Below are 16,782 nucleotides of genomic sequence, written 5' to 3'. Positions count from 1 at the left end.
CATATATTCCTCCAAACCACAACTTAACCATTTCTGCTTTCAGAAATATACAATTAATAGTATCTCAATTATTACAATTCCCTAGTTAAATAGAGCTTTTTTAATTTTGTGTTTTAAAATCTCATCTTTTTCCCTAAATTTCTAGTTGTTTGCACCTACCTTTTTTGGTGAGGAAAAAGAAAAGAAATCTGCCTGCCTAATTTTCCAACGTGCAAAGCCAACAGCCTGCTTTACTTTCTCTTTTGTTTTTCAGAATAGCTAGGGGAAAAAAAATCTGCACTCTTTCCAAGCAAGCAAAAGAGCACTGAGCAAAACAGCTGAGAGCAAATCAGCTGGGGGTCGGGAGCCGATCAAAGCAAGGGCTAATTAGCCTATGCTGAAGCTCCAGGGGCCAATAAAATTACAAAAAAAACACTGAACCCTTTGTTAAATTGCTGGCTCCCCCGCCCCTCGCCCACCAATAAATAGTGGTGCGGAGAGGCGGGGCAAGCCAGCAATTTAACAAAGGGTTCGGCTGCACCACTGGCTCTAGGGCGACCCTTTGAAGCCCCGCGGCAAGAATTTGAAGTTTTTTTTCCTCTAGCCATCAGCTGCGACTCCGGAGGCAGCAATAGATGGGGAGTGGGCGGGGCAAGCGAACGGCCGGCGATCCAACAGAGCAGAGAGTGAGGGTGAGTGAAGGCGTGGAAGCTGCTTTCTCCATCCTGCTCTCTTGCATCCAGAGCCGGTGGGAAACCACGTGGCAGCCCACATGGATCCCAGGCAGCGGAACTCAGGCTAGGGAAGGGGTGGGCAATTGTGGCTCTTTTACAACCTGTGGCCTTCAACTCCCAGAATTCCTGAGACAGCCAAGCTGTCTCAGGAATTCTGGAAGTTGAAGTCCACAGGTTGTAAAAGAGCCACAATTGCCTACCCCTGGCTACGGTAGGTTGGCGCCGCGTGGGTGGGAGGCGAGGGGCGGGCGAGCCAGCAATTTAAGGGTTCGGCCGAACCCCCTAGAACCCCCAGAATCCCACCACTGTGTAGGCCCCTCTTGATCTTGAGGCCCTAGGCTGAAGCCTAGTTAGCCTATAGGAAAATCCGGCCCTGCCTTCAAGGTTCTATTGCAAGTTTTGAAATATAGTCACTCACTTCTTTTAGGATAAAGATAGTAGTGATGAGGAAAGAACAAAGCAACAATCTCCAAGTTATCTCATAAGGAGGCTTTATAGAAGATGCTAAAAATTAATATCTAACTCCAGTTTAAAAGAATATACATTCAAAAATACTATTGGAAATAAATTATTTTTCCACTTACTTTTGGCATACTTGTTCTCTCTTTTTATGGTATACCAGCTAGGTTGACAAGTATGACCCGCCCCTCCCCCTTATTAAGGACTCCTCATCACTGATTTTAGGATGGACATAGTATACTAACCAAACTGGGCATCTTCTGGACAGGAACCAGAAGAATTATCATGAATTTGTCCTTCTGGGATAAGGTAATTATTACCTCTATTCACTGGAGTTTCTTGGATACCAAGAAAGTTTCATAGCTAGTTGTCAAACATGGTCCCTCCTGGAAAGACTTCCCTAATCTCTGGTTGGACTCAATTTATCAAGATTGTATCTTGCTGGCAACAGTCCTTTGTAATTAACTGTCAGGCAACAGAAGCAGGATGGCATTGTGAGATACAATTTGACAGAAATAGGCAACTCCTGACAAATAGGCTAGCCAGAGTAAATGACATGGATGTTTTTTTCCAGTCCTGTTCTTAAAAATAAATAAGACAGTATTTGTTAAATGCAAATCTGCCATCTATTCACTCACCATCAAGCAATTATACCTTTCATGTTCATGCAGATTGTGAAACCAAGATCAATTAAAGTCCATAGTGAAAAAGTTGGGAGCAAAGCTGATTTCCAACCTGTGTTAGCAGGATTAGGAAATGTAACATTTAGTTAGGATAGGACAGAGCAAAGTTAGGGTTAAAACTATCCACATTTTAAATGAATGAATAAATGAAGCCCAAGGTCCTACTTCCATTAACTAATCTGCTTCAATAGTGAAGTTTCAAGCTGAAGCATTCTTCTCAGTTTTGCATTGAAACGCACTAGCTGCATCATCTTAAATAATTTTTTCCTATTGGAACTAATAAAGAAGAAATTGTAAGAGAAAGGGCTATTAACTTCAAGCAAATACATGTCACCTTCTATCATGGATGACCTTAGCTGGTAAGCATCAAAATAAAGATCAACCTCCAATTCACTTCTCCCTCCCTTCTACAATCAGTCAATAAGCCCCTTATTGCTTCTGGGAAGCCTGAGAACAAACTACTATGGTACTTATCTATGTATACTATTTTGTTGTGATGTTAATACCTGGTAAAGCTTAAAAAGCTCTGCATGAGGTAGAATGAGAGATCTATTGCTTTTTGGTGTTTTTATAAAAAAATAAATTAAATCCTCATGGAACTCTTGATGAAAATGTATGCATTTTACCTGAATGGGGAAAAAAATCATGCTTACACATACAAATACAATACATAAAAAAGAAGAAGAATCCTTGATTTCTGATGTAATTGATTGTAGACAGGAAAGTTTAGTTCCTAAAAAAAAATGATGGTCAGTTTGTTATAGCAAGAGCAAGATTACTAGCAAGAAGTGAATGGCCATTGTGCTTTAGAAAGACAAATACTGTATATAGGCACCTCTGTCCAGCCAGTTGTGGAGCTGCTTGATCGAGAGTCCAAGCCTCTATATAACCCAGTGTATTCCAACCACTACTGACAATTCCCAATCTTTGGCAATGCTAAATGAAATTATGGAAATTGTAGTCTGAAACATTGGGATGGTATCCAAGTGATAATACTTTAGCTATGTTTGAATCATCTTGTGTATAACAATATCTTTTACCTGACTATGCTTTTGGTGAGTAGAGAAAAGGAATGAGTAACTTTGGTTTAATTCAGTTCTAGTGTTAGCAATCAGGCACATACAACAAAAGGAGCCCTTCTTATCACGAGGAAGCTTTTGACAACCTGGCATCTCTAGCTGTGTGCAGCTGCAGTGTGCCTATAACCATCAGGCAAGTAGAGTAGGGATCAAGGGAGTTATAATTCACATATCTAGAAAGTGCTAAGGTGAGGATACCTACCATTGGCTTTTCTGGATTTGTGACTTCTTTTTTGAAATTAACAGTGGTGTCAGTGGAGTTTTCGCAGAAGATGGTAAAACAGAAGTATTTTAAGCATATGAAATAAATTAATGGAGACCCATCTCTGACTTCAGAACATTCATTTTACAAAGAAGAGGAGGACAGGCTCTATAAGAGGAAGTACAGTAAGAAAGGGAGAAGCAAAACAGAAAAAAAGATAAATAGTGAAAGAATATGTAACCATATTCACATGTGTGTAGCAGAGCACTCTGTTGGAATATATTGTTAGAAAACAGTGTTATTTGAAAAGAGCAATGAGGAGTGCCATATGTGGCATTCCAAATGTTGTGGATATAGTTCTCACATTCTTCAATACTACAGCTAATACTCAACCTATAACTGGTTCACTTAATGAATGTTCAGTTATAACGGACCTACCCTGAGACTTTTTATGACCCAAATTCAAAGTTTTGATGGTCATCCACCCTTGTGGCCATGTGACCAAACTTTGGGCATTTAGCAACACAATTGTAAAGATGATTGTATTTTACAACAGATTTGCTAAAAACCATTCACTTAATAACCATGATGTTTGCTTAATGACCATGGCATTGACTACCACATTCACTTAATGGCCATCGCAAAAATGGTCATAATATCAGGTTGGTCTTGTCACCGATCCGTTTTATAACCATCACAATTTATGATCATGATGGGAGGCTCCATTATGATTGTAAGTCAAGGAGTACCTGTAATGGATTAGAAACTGTAGTTTGGCTACTTTTGAAAAACCATCCTTGTCTGAAGGAAAGGTTTAGTTTAGAGGACTGAACAATGACAAAATAGTAACACCCCCATCTTGTCCTTTTTACAGACATTCTAACCAGCCAAAATCCTTGTAGTTCAGAAGGAATTCCTTTCCAGGCTGCACCATTTCAGGCAAAATGTTGAGCTCATGTGAACATGGTTTTAGTCACAGCCATATGGATAAGCTACTTGAGCTCTGCTGAATAACTTCTCATCATGAAAAAGGTATTTGTGTGCATCATCGCTTTTGCCTGATAGATGTTATTTGTCTTTCATGCTTCCCCTTGCCAAAGGCTTTAGCCGCTCTGTTAGAGGACCAGAAACATGTGTTGTAGGAGACAACAATGAATAACAAATTCAAAACTGTCAGAACTAAAAGTTCAGTGTAGAATGTAGGCTAAACATTAGTTAGGCAATCAATCTGGCAAATAAATGCCCTGTTTTGAACATAGAATACACGTAGTCTAAATGGGAGTGATTCCCAAATATCTTGGAGACTGAAAAAAGGTAGAAATTTAATGGATAATTAATTTGCAATGAATCATTTCACTAGTATTTAAATTATTAAAAACTTACACAGTGCTTTGAAGATATACCATGCTGTATAATTACCTTTATTGGTAATATGCCTGCTTTAGCTCTTTCTTTTCCCTGAAGGAATTATGCAAAGATTTTGTTTTCCAGATGGGATGTATATATAGGCCCTTTAAGTAATGAAATACGGTAATCTTTCTGAAGTATATAATTATAAAATATAATGAGAAGTTAGGCTGAAAAGGAGAGAAAAAAAGCTCATATTAACACATGATTTGCCATTATTTCATACAATTTAAAGAAGACAGATGTAGGGTGGAGTGAAAAAAAATCAATCTTGCATCCACAATTGTATAATCAAAGCCTCAACCTTTGTTCCAGGCATGAAAAGTCAAGATGGCAGCTGTAATAGCACAATCAAAGTGAAATAATAAAAAAAGGTAGGCCTGCAACTGTTGCAACTGCCATCTTGATTTTTGACACCATCCCTGGGCATGCCCTTAATTACAATTTGCACATAATTTGGTGCCAACTGAGTCTTTTCCATGCATTTGATAAAGTGAATTCTATGCACAAAAGTTTACAGTATACATGTCTATGAAGATTCTCAGTCATCCAGGTCATGGTTGTCCCAAAGCAGAGGTGGGTTTCAGCAGGTTCTGACCAGTTCTGGAGAACCAGTAGTGGAAATTTTGAGTAGTTCAGTGAACCGGTAGTAAAAATTCTGACTGGCCCTGCCCCCATCTGTTCTCTGCCTCCTGACTCCCAGCTGATCGGGAGGAAATGGGGATTTTGCAGTAACCTTCTCCTGGAGTGGGGTGGGAATGGAGATTTTACAATATCCTTCCCATGACATGACCACCATGCCACGCCCACCAAGCCACACCATGCCCACCAAGCCATGCCCACAGAACCAGTAGTAAAAAAATTGAAACCCACCACTGTCCCAAAAGTTTTACTCAAAAGGCAACTGGACTTTCTTTTTTTTCCCCTTGAAGATGTATCACTTCTAAATAAGTTCTAAAGAAGCTTTTTAGATGAGAAGCGAAACAGCTTCAAGGAAAAACAAAACAAAATCCAGTTGCCTTTTGAATAGCACTTTTGGGATTTATAGTATTCAGTTATACCATCATCTTCAGATTGCTTGTTTGAGTAACAAGAAATCCCAGCAATACAATAGTTATGCATGTTTTATTTCCTTTGGAAGAAGGTCAGTGTTGACTTATGTCATATTGTAATATTTATGTTTGTTTATAAATATACAGATTAAACATTGATAGGAACCACCAAAATTGCTGCTTACCTCAGACAGAGCTTTCAGTCCCCAAAAGTTGTTACTACATAAAACACAAAGTTATTTCTCTCTAGATTAGTGGAAGGCATAGTGAAAAGCCACAATTTAATTAACTATAGTTTGTTTAATAAACCACAGTTGTCTGGGTTTCCATACTATGGTAAGCCATAAACCACATTTTAGAAAAAAAAACAATGCTTGAGTTCATAAAATGAGTTAAATTAAACAAAACACACCACATTTTGGTTTATCTCATTGTGTGAAGCCAAAATAATGTAATTAATATGTTTCCAGATCTACTTGAAACATGTTTTAGTCACCTAGACTGAATTATCTTTTTCAGGTATTTGCAGAAAATGTAAGAAAAACTGCATATCACAAAGGTAGCTCAGCATCTCCCAGTCACTCCCTGAAATCCTGCTGTTGAAATTTGGCAGAAAAAGAATTGAATTGCCATGTTGCACTTTCAGATCATTTGAGGATGGGTGGATTAAGAATTGGTCTGGCCTAAGGTTGTCTTTAGGGAATCCCTCACTCCTAATATCCCTCTCCTCCACACAAAAAGTGATCTAAACAATTTTTCAAGGGTTGGAATGAAAATAAAGATAGAGATGAAGGGTTCTTTTAAACTTCAGCAATAACTTCTGATCGAAATCATTTGTCATTTCCCTGTCAAAAGTACTTAGTTGCTTAGTTTCTTCTGAACAAATACTTCAGAATTATTTGCTCTAGGACAGGGGTCTCCAAACTTGCCAACATTTTTGTTTGCACGTTTATTTTTTGTAATTTTTACTGACCTATTTAACAGGAAGTGGTAGATATATATCAAAATGCAAAATGCTAGTAAAAATATAGAAAAAATACTAGTAAAAATATTAATAATACCAATAATACTGGGGGGGTGGGGTGGGATTGCTGCTTTCTTGTCCCAGAGTATAAATTATTGAGTCATTGCATGTAATGGTGTCTGGGAATGCCTGGCAGACAGGAGGAAGAGCCACAGGTTGAACACTGTTATATAAGAGATGTCTTGGTCATAGAAGTGGGGGTCAAAGAAAGTGTTTTGAAGGGACCTTCCTTGTTTTCTGGAATTGATGTTAGCATTTCTAGATAGTCCAGACAAGAGACACAACTATGAGAACTAGTTCTAACTTTAATGAAAGGTTATATTAACAGAATCTTGCAAGACAGACAGCATTTCTCCCTTCCTTCCCCATAATTTTCTGAAAAGCCAGGGAGGGCTTCTTCTGAAATGTTTCCTACATCTTCTTCTGTGGACTGAAATATCTTTAACATGACAGTTGTCCAGTCTGTGGCTCTTCATGTTTCTCAAGGCCGTTTCCAAATAAGGTAAAGGTTCCCTTCACACATATGTGCTAGACATTCCTGACCCTAGGGGACGGTGCTTTGTTTCAAAGATGTCTCCATGGTCATGTGGCCTCCATGACTAAATGCCAAAGGTGCACAGAACATTGTTTCCTTCCCACCAAAGGTGGTCCCTATTTTTCTACTTGCATTTTTTACGTGCTTTCGAACTACTAGGTTGGCAGAATCTGGGACAAGTAACGGGAACTCACCCCATTACGCAGCACTAGAGATTCGAACCACTGAACTGCCGAGCTTTCGATTGACAAGCTCAGCATCTTAGCCACTGAGCCACCGTGTCCCACCAAATACTATTGTATTAAATTGGAGCGAGAACTAACAGAGAAATCTTAGGTTTTTTGTTTTTTTCAAATTCAGTATCCATAAGACAAATGCATCTCCTCCTCCTCTTTCTCCCCTTCCCTCCTCCTCTTGATTTGGAAGCTCTTCCATCTATTATTTAGCCACTGTGAGAAAAGACTTAAAATAGATACGCCCAATACAGTAAGATATGTTTATGTTTTTACTTAATAGGCATGCATAACTATGGTGGGTCAGTGATGCGGGAAAAGAAACTATGAATATAATCAAAGAAACTTACTATCAATGCACAGGTTGATTGTGGGGCTATAGGTTCCACCTAGAACCAGATTCTCCCTCTCCCTCTCCCTTTCCCTCCCTGCCTCCCTCCCTCTCCCTCTCCCTCCCTCCCTCTCCCTCCCTCTCTCTTTCTCTCAGCTAATCTTATTCACAGAGTGACTCAGATACAAAGCAAGTCACTTTCATTGTGGTTGTATGTTTAGTTTTAAGTGCCCTTGCAAATGAGTATTGGAATTGGAATTGTGATTATGATGGCAAAGACAGTGTTAACCATCCCTTCCTGCATCATGTCTGAGGAAAAAATGTCTCTCCGTGAAAGCTACAGATAATAATTTGTGCTTCAAGAAACCCATTAAGTTCAATGAGACTTTATAATCTGTTTCACAAATTAAAAATATGTAATTTGTCCTTGTTAATTGTCTCAAGTTGAATCAAAAGTAAGAGGGATATCTCTTCATGAAAAGCAGGATTTTAGAAGATTATCAAATTACAGAGAAGGAGCATGGAAGATAATTTGTACCCTCCACCTATACCTCAGTGGTACGAGGCAGAAAAATCCAAATCTTGTGATCATCTGAACAAATATTTTAGATGACTTCTCTGTGAGGGCATGTTGACCATAGACTTGCATCGCTATTGTTTCGATGTAATTGCCTTCCAATGGAAAATTATCAAGTTTTTAAAAACTGGATCCTATTCCTATACTTGTAAATTAACTTGATTTGCAGATGTAAGCATATCATTACATAATGGTAGTAATTTACAACAGCTCTTAAAATGTGTAAAAAAATGTAAAATATGTAAACCTATATGGTTTATAATTCATAATTGTAAGTACAGTAACAAATATTTTTTTGAAAAAAAAACCCCAAACAAACCAGAATGAATTTTGAATGAGTAAAAAAATAGATAAAAAACAGTTGGATTCAAAATTTAAAAGGGCAATGAAAAGCCTCCCAGAGATAAAGCATCATAGATTAAAACGCTGGGAATAAACACTGGGAATAAAAGTAGTCTGCCTGGCAGTACAACTGTATCAATTTAGGTTTTGTTATATAGAAGATATTTTTTTCATTATAATAGCTTGAATAAATAAATATTGACGTGAGAAAATAACCTTAGGGAAAAATTATCTCAGCTGAGGAAAAAGTAAAAGTGAATTTACTTTTTCACAGTCCAGTATTGGTATGTAATATTAATTCAGTATGTCATAACATCCTGTTTAACATTGCTGTTTGCATTTCAATTTCTCCCTTTTTTACAATACATGGTTTTCTTGACCAATTCCATATAGATTTTAATTTATCCTTGGGCCTCAAATATATAATATCACAAGTGAATATCACAAGAACTCAGAAATCAACACTGTTCCAAACCCAAAGATAGACGTGATTATTCCTCCAGTTACCATATCTGGAACAGAAAAAAATAGAATTAAAAGCAAATGTGACTTCATGCCGTGAAAAAAAAATCCATGTTAAAGCAACGTTTTTAAAAAGTCCATCTAAGATTTTGTGCCTTCTAAGATATTCAGATTTCTTCACCGGGTTACATATTAGAAATATGGAGATTTCAAAAGCTCACACATATTTGGTGTCCCTTGAGATGACTCAACAAAGCTATGGGATTGGGATTTGTATGGGCATGTGGATGTGTTAACCTTTACCCTGTATCTAAAAATTATTTTCTGTCCAAATGATACAAATATTTCTGTGTTAAAAAACTAGGTTAATTTAAAAAAAAAACTGCTACTTGGACATTCTGATACCTGGACCTTTGGCTGTGCACTTATAAACACAGCTCATCTGTCTGGAACCCGCACTGCATATCGGACATAAATACAATTGAGAGAGTCCAGAGATATTTTACGAGAAGAGTCCTCCATTCCTCTCCCCGCAATAAAATATCTTATGCCACCAGTCTTCAAATTTTGGGCTTAGATACTGTAGAACTACGCCGACTTTGGTCTGACCTAAGTATAGTACCTACAATGTCCTACCTGTCAATGACTGCTTCAGCTTCAACCACAACAATACACGAGCAAATAATAGATACAAACTCAAGGTAAACCACTCCAAACTCGATTGCAGAAAATATAACTTCAGTAACAGAGTAGTCAATGCCTGGAATGTACTACCTGACTCTGTAGTTTCTTCCCCAAACCCCCTAGTCCCAGTGTTTTATCCTAGTGGGCAAAAGTACCATTCATGGAGTAAATCTATAATTTTGGAGTTAACCTGGACTCATAGCTCCTACCAAAGCAGCAAATGGAGGCCCAGGTGAGGATATCATGCCAATTAAAGCCCCATCTGGAGCAGAGTTACAGTAACACATGTGCTTATCACTTCTTTTCTGGATTTCAGTAATATGGTATGTCCTAACTGTCCTTCATAGTTTACTTTACTTTACTTTACTTTACTTTACTTTACTTTACTTTATGTCAGTGTACCTCGTACAACGAAATGAAATGTCATCTTCAGTGTACATTATACATAAAAAATAAAACAAAAGCACACATCCTTCACATTCTATACAATTGAATTAAAAACCCCTGATATTGCATTAATATTACACTATACAGTAGAATTCAATATAGTTACTGTTCTGGGATAGAAGCTGTTTTTCAGCCTATTTCTCCTTGTTTTTATTATTTTGTACTGTCTTCACAGGGTTACCTTTTAAAATAAGGTAACTTAACCAGAAACTGCATTTGATTCAGGAATAAATGGCCCAAGTACCAATTAGCTGACCCACCAATAGAACATTACAAATATGCCACATGTCCTGCATAGGCTTCCAAAAGTTTCCTGGTGTAATTGTGTTGACCTATAAAGCCAAGCTTGGCTTAGAACCAAGTTAGAACTGTCTTGGCTGACTTTTCATCCTAAGAAAAGCAACAAATTTCTGTGTTTCTGAAATATGGAAGTTGCCAGAGTAATGACCCCCTCCATGATGATTCCCAAAAATGGTTAAAACCAAGCTCTTTCAAAAATAGTTTAATAGATGGAGATAAGGTAATCCAGGCTGAAAGTAGTGACCAGGTTGACATATGACAACCTGGTCATACATTTGGAGTTGATTATGTGTCATCTGTTGACTATTTATTATTAATTTTGCAATAGAAGTTTTTTTTGTCATAACATATCATGTATATTTAAACATTTTTTAATATTAGCATAAACTACTGGGAATCTTTAATGAATTATAATGATATAGAAAAAATAAATTCCAGGGGTCTTCCTGTAAAGTTATTATGCTTCCTAGGGCTTTTTAAATGGTGCTATAATCAACATGGAGGACATAGTCCAGTATTTCAAAGCAATAAGAACGATAAAATGTTAATAGGCCTGCAATATTTATATTACCTCAAATGCAAATTTATTTAAGGATGCATTTTATAGGTATGTTGTGAAGATTATGAAATGCTTGTAGAGATTAATGAGCACTAAATGTCACAAAATATTCATAGTCTTTTAAGGTTTCATTCCTATTAAAAAGATTTTGCAATTATATCCAATTAATAGCCTTTGCTTTCTTTGAAATCTTCTTCTCCTTTTAGCTCCTGTGGTAATGACTTTTTCTTTGTACATTCCATGAGCTCATTGTCTTTTACTCTATAATACTGAGCAGCTTTCTCATTTATATATGCCTCCAGTGAGCAAAATTCTTTAGATAAGCACATGAGACAAATCACCTCAACTGTCTTGAAAGAGCTGCAATTCATTTTCTAGTTTCCCATAGCAAGTTTCTTTAGTTCTCAGCTAGAAGAGTTCCTAAAATTCTATATAGAATAAGGAAGATGAATAGAAAAAGAGAAAAGAAAAGGCTAGAAAAAGAAAGATGGCGAAAAAGAAGATAGGCTTTGAAGAAAGAATATTTGTTTCAATTTTATGTAATGCGCCTTCTGAGTAGGAGCAAGCCTAAAAACACAATTGGAGTTGGACAGCTAATAAATTCAAACAAATACATGATTTATTTTTTTTAAAAAAACTTCCTATTTCTCAAATGAGAAATTGAGTCGAATTGAAGAGGATGTGCAAATCCTCTCGTGGGTAAAAATTCTAAAACTCTTGTTCTTAAAAGATAATTAGTTTTATTAGTGGATTATGGGTTTTAGCTGATAATTTTCAATAGACATTTCTTTTTATAATATCATATTATAATAATTCAAAGATCCACATTCAAGTTTCTTTGTTAAGGAAAGTAATTTGAAATAATCATATTAACTATTCTGAAGATCAGACAATCTGGATAAATGCCTTGTTAAAAATCATCTCGTTAACTCGGCTACCTTAATCAGCTGGTATTTCAATTTTTCTCTAAATTTTTTACAGTATAGTTACCAAAAGCATTTGTTCAGGTGGCCATTTTGTGGCACAAAAGAATAAAATTAGCCTAAAATTAGTAATAATGTGTAATTATGGATCTATTTGAATGGTGAGAACAAGATTCACACTATCTTTAATTAGATTAATATTTGAATATCAGCTTCTTTTATTGTCCAATTCTTGTTCTGTTATACTTTAAAAAGTTTTTGGGGACTGTGATAATATAATCCTTACTGCCTTGCCCAATCTTTATTGTTCATATTTACATGCCTTTACTGGCATGTCTTTTCTAAGATATGTCTCACCAGGAAAGAATGTGTCTATAAACATTGCATTCTTTCCTGCAGCTCCCTTCTAATACGGAGCACCCTAAACCAGAAATAACATTTGTCCCACCTCCACCTTTTTAATGGAATTTATTAATTTGTTTTCTTTCCATTTTCTTTTTTCTGTGTTGTGCAGATTGACATAGATGAATACATCTGAAAGAACGATGTTCAAAGAGCCTTTGGAATGCCAGATGTGTAATTCTGCTGTTAGCTATAAGGATACAGAAAGGAAAGGTGCTATTATACTCATTTTTTCTCAACGGCTCTTCATTTGCCTAGCCTGATAGGAATGTAAAAGAAAAACATGTTTAATAATTCACTTTTTTTCATCTTTCTGACAGCTGTCTTCCTCAAAAGGATCAGCCATCCAGTTGGATGTTCTTATTGACCAAGATTCAGTCGGTATACAAATGTTAACTTAAACAATATCTATAAAAATGATTCCTTCCTGCTTCATTTTCGGTGATCCTTTCTCTATCTATTATAAAATAAGCAAGAAAAGATTTTAAAATTTGGAACATAAACATCAGTTTTCTCTCTTGGTAACATTTAAACTCTTCATGGAGGCACAAAAAATGACCATCTTTTAAAATAATGGCATTTTGCACATATTATTAAGCTATTATTTACTTTGTATATGTGCAATTTACTTGGAAGATATTATATTCTCTCCTTTCCCCTACCTATGTTACAAATCTTGAAAGAGTAATTCACCCTGAAGCATGAATATGCCACATCAAGTCTAACTACAAGTGACTTATTCAGGAATCAGAAATAGCTTGGCTTGTGGGTTATTACATACAAATGCAACATAAAATCAACTTGATTTAAATTATACACAAAGCTACAAAAACAGAGCCCTCCCTGCAATTACTTTATATGTGAAATATGCTCCCTTACACTCTCAACTAACCATCTATAACCAAGCTTGTCAAAAATCCCATTTTAATAAGAAAATATATATCAGGAAATTTGCACAGTTCTCCTTAAAATATAATTTTTGAAAAATGCCTGCCTCATCTCTGCTTCTACAATTTTTTATATATGTATTGCTGAGATTGCAAAATGTTTATGGATTCCACAGAACGGATTTTACTTTTCCATGGTTCTGTTTAATAATAGTAGAAGGCAAGCTTAAAACTAAAAATTTAAGAAGACTACAGGCTACAGAAAAGCCACTTTTAAGGATATCAAAAACATCAGTCATTTTTGAATAGTCCACACTATCTGCTGTAGCCTATATAACAGTATTATTTACACCAGAATAGCAAATTCCTGCCTTTTCAAGTAGGATTGCAGTATCATAGAAAATCTGTTATGTTTATATATTCCCAGGTGAGTTTAAATACATGTGAAAGATGTTTCTGAATTAATTCAAGCACCCTTTTGTTTGATCACATTTTCACCCATTTACCATACTCAGAAGGAAGAACAAAAGAACTAGCTTTATTATTCTATTCTGCAATTCAGGGAAGAGTTTCCTTATTTAATTAATATTCTTCCCTTGTCACTGTTAAAGCAACTCTGGGCTATTATATTACTGTATACTACTATATACGTACAGTATATACCATTATATTCTATATGTTATAAAATAGCGACCTTCCAGTTAAAAAATAAAATACAAATAAAAATACAAACACTTTCTGAGTTTCACTTCCATTTATTGGCAAATATATGTGCTGTGTGAAGTTGGGGTCAATACACTAAGAAACTAATTCAGGGAATGATCAAAAGTGTTCTGGTTTACTTTCTTCTGGAGAATGCATCATTTAAAATAGCAATATAGAATATTTGTAGCAGAGTTAGTGTTACTGGCTGTCAGGTTCTGCTTTATTTTGTATGCTGTTGCAAGAAATGGAAGAGGTATTGCTGAGATGTAATTAATGGGCATAGCTGTTGGTCACAACAGCATAGTATCTTTATGAATAATGTGTGAATAAGAGCACTGAAAATGTCTCTGTAATAAATACATTTTCAATCATTTCCACTAGGCCTCAACACAAGGACACAAACGGTACACTCAAGGAGTCTTATATCATTCTTCTAGCACAGCTGAGGAAGGGGCACAGCTAGTGTGGTTTCAGGTTAAAAGGGCAGGGTTGAGTTCAGGGAGATGAAAATTCAAATCTGTGGGGTCCTCGGGGATCTTTAAGCTTCGTTGTGTTCTTGCAGATATTTCATTATCTAACTAGGTAACATCACCAGAAACGTCTGCAAGAAAACAATCAAGCTCAGAAGCACTGATGACTCCACAGTTCAATCCTGAGGTACAAATATTTTCTTCTGTAAGTTCAAGACTGCTCTTTATCATGGATGCTTATTGGATGACTTTGGGTCAAATATTCTGTCTCAGCCCATACCTCCCTTTGTTCTAGAAATACAATCAGGTAAAATAATGCTGTGTATAACCATTCTGAACTCCTGAATGGCAAGATATACAGTAACAACACTTAACAAAATAAATGAGCCAGCAAACTTTATTTTTTATGAAATTTGACTGTAATTACCATTATAGTGGTGGCTGTCTGCTAAATCACTAAGGAATTCTTGGAGCATAGCTTGAAAACTACTGAGCTGTCGGTGTGGACCAACTGTATATCCAATAATTTCTTTTTTACTGGAATAATTTCTAAAATCCCATAGCCCAAATGATTTAATAACTCCATGTTTAAGGGAAGCAGCCAACATTTAGCTTGCACAGATGGTTTTTGCAAAGCAGTACCATTGTATGGATAATGCATTGCATTTTCCCTATGCTAGAAGTGCAACACTGTTAAAACATCTAAGAATGCAATAACAGAGATGGATCACAGCAATTTTCAAACCATTTACTTTTTAAGGAACACTTTCTCACAATTTAAATCCAATGTCTGCTTACAATCCATTATCAAACAGTCATTATAGTTTTAGATTCTATGTTGTAGTATGTGTGAACAGAGCAGTTTGTGGGTTTACAGCTAGGTGAAATATATGTGTGAAAGTACATTTTTCTTGCCTGAACTATGTCTCTTCCACAGCCAATAGTACTCTCAGTTAGAACATATTTCAGATAAAATGTCAGCAAACTTCTCCCCTCCTCTTTAGCAGTGGGTTAAAAAACATTTAATTACTAGACTATGAAAATCCTTTAAAAAGTCCATTGGAATCAATAGGGACAGCTCTTTTTGAATCATTATAACAACTTTTAAAAAACATATTCATCTGGCTTCTGAAGATTTCCTTGGCTGTCTTTATGTGATACATGGGAGAAGTTGGATAAGTTTCTGAAACAGCCAGAAATTTCAAATTTCAAAATTTCAGAAAATGCAAATTTCAGAAAAGGCACAGCTGCTTTAATGCTCTAGAAAAAAGAATTTTAAATATGTGCTCCACAGCACCTCTTTGGAAAGACTTCTATGGCTCTATGAAATATATTTTAGAAAGGCGGAGTGGAATTTGTAAACAGCAAAAATTAGTCACTGATGACAGCTGCTCATTCTAAAAATAGAGCCAAACATTCAAGGCTACATAAAAGACATTGATAATGAGGGGAAGGGAAAAAAGCATAATTCTTTATGTAAAGCTATGTGTACCATGTTTTCCTGAAAATAAGACCCGGTCTTATATTTGGGCTCCAAAATAAACAGTAGGGCTTATTTTCAGGAGATGTCTTATTTTTCCCCATGTACGTGAGGCTCACTTTTCTGCTTGCTCATGGCCGTAATGGGGCTGGAGGCCATGTGGTGTGCCAGTGCCTCCGCCATGAGGCAGGGAGGTAGAGATGCCCCACACGCCCCACACTGGCTTACCTCAGGGCCTTGCAGCTAGGCCATGCATGCCCTGACATGAGAGTCCGGCAAATCCGTCCTGCCAGACCCCACATGGCTGTCAGCCCACTTCTTTTTATATATATATATTATTTATATATATTTCTTTAGAAAACATAAAAACTCCATATCTACACAAACATTGTGTTTTCTAGGTACAGTTGAAAAGTAATAATAGTAATAATAACAATAATATTTATAGCATTGATAATAATCACATAATAATAATAATAATATTTGCTTATCCATACTAATAAACTTTCATTGTATAATGAATCATTCTCTTAAACTTTTGGGTTTCTAACTTCTGTTTCTATTAACTAACCATTGATAAAACAAGTCCCATGTTAAAAAATATTCTGTTTCTTCCTTCTCCTTTATTTTGAGTGCAATGGAGCAGGCAAACCAAGAGACTTTGGGATGGAGTGGCAGACAGCCATGGGAGGATTGTCTTTGTGCAGCAGGAATGGCAGCAGATGGAGGCAAGTGATCTGGACATGGCACTTGTCCCAGACAACCCAAGAGATGGTGGAAAAGAGTGGGTGGGTGGCTGCGGAATGTTGGGATCGCCTGCCTTGCC

The 16,782-nt window shown here is 36.4% G+C and overlaps 1 long non-coding RNA gene across 1 annotated transcript; it reads left to right on the top strand.

Moving 5' to 3' along the window:
- The first annotated feature begins 4,015 nt into the window (after positions 1 to 4,015).
- LOC148112607 (uncharacterized) lies at positions 4,016 to 13,987 on the top strand. Its single transcript, XR_015729254.1, has 3 exons — positions 4,016 to 4,168; positions 12,527 to 12,627; positions 12,735 to 13,987. It is a non-coding gene; the product is annotated as an uncharacterized LOC148112607 (long non-coding RNA).
- The last annotated feature ends 2,795 nt before the right edge of the window (positions 13,988 to 16,782 follow it).

The sequence above is a fragment of the Pantherophis guttatus genome, chromosome 8, assembly GCF_059756535.1.
Source record: "Pantherophis guttatus breed Tessera chromosome 8, ASM5975653v1, whole genome shotgun sequence".
In the NCBI taxonomy this organism is placed as follows: domain Eukaryota; kingdom Metazoa; phylum Chordata; class Lepidosauria; order Squamata; family Colubridae; genus Pantherophis; species Pantherophis guttatus.
Note: the sequence above shows the minus strand (reverse complement) of the source record. Positions and strands in the feature narration are given on the sequence as shown.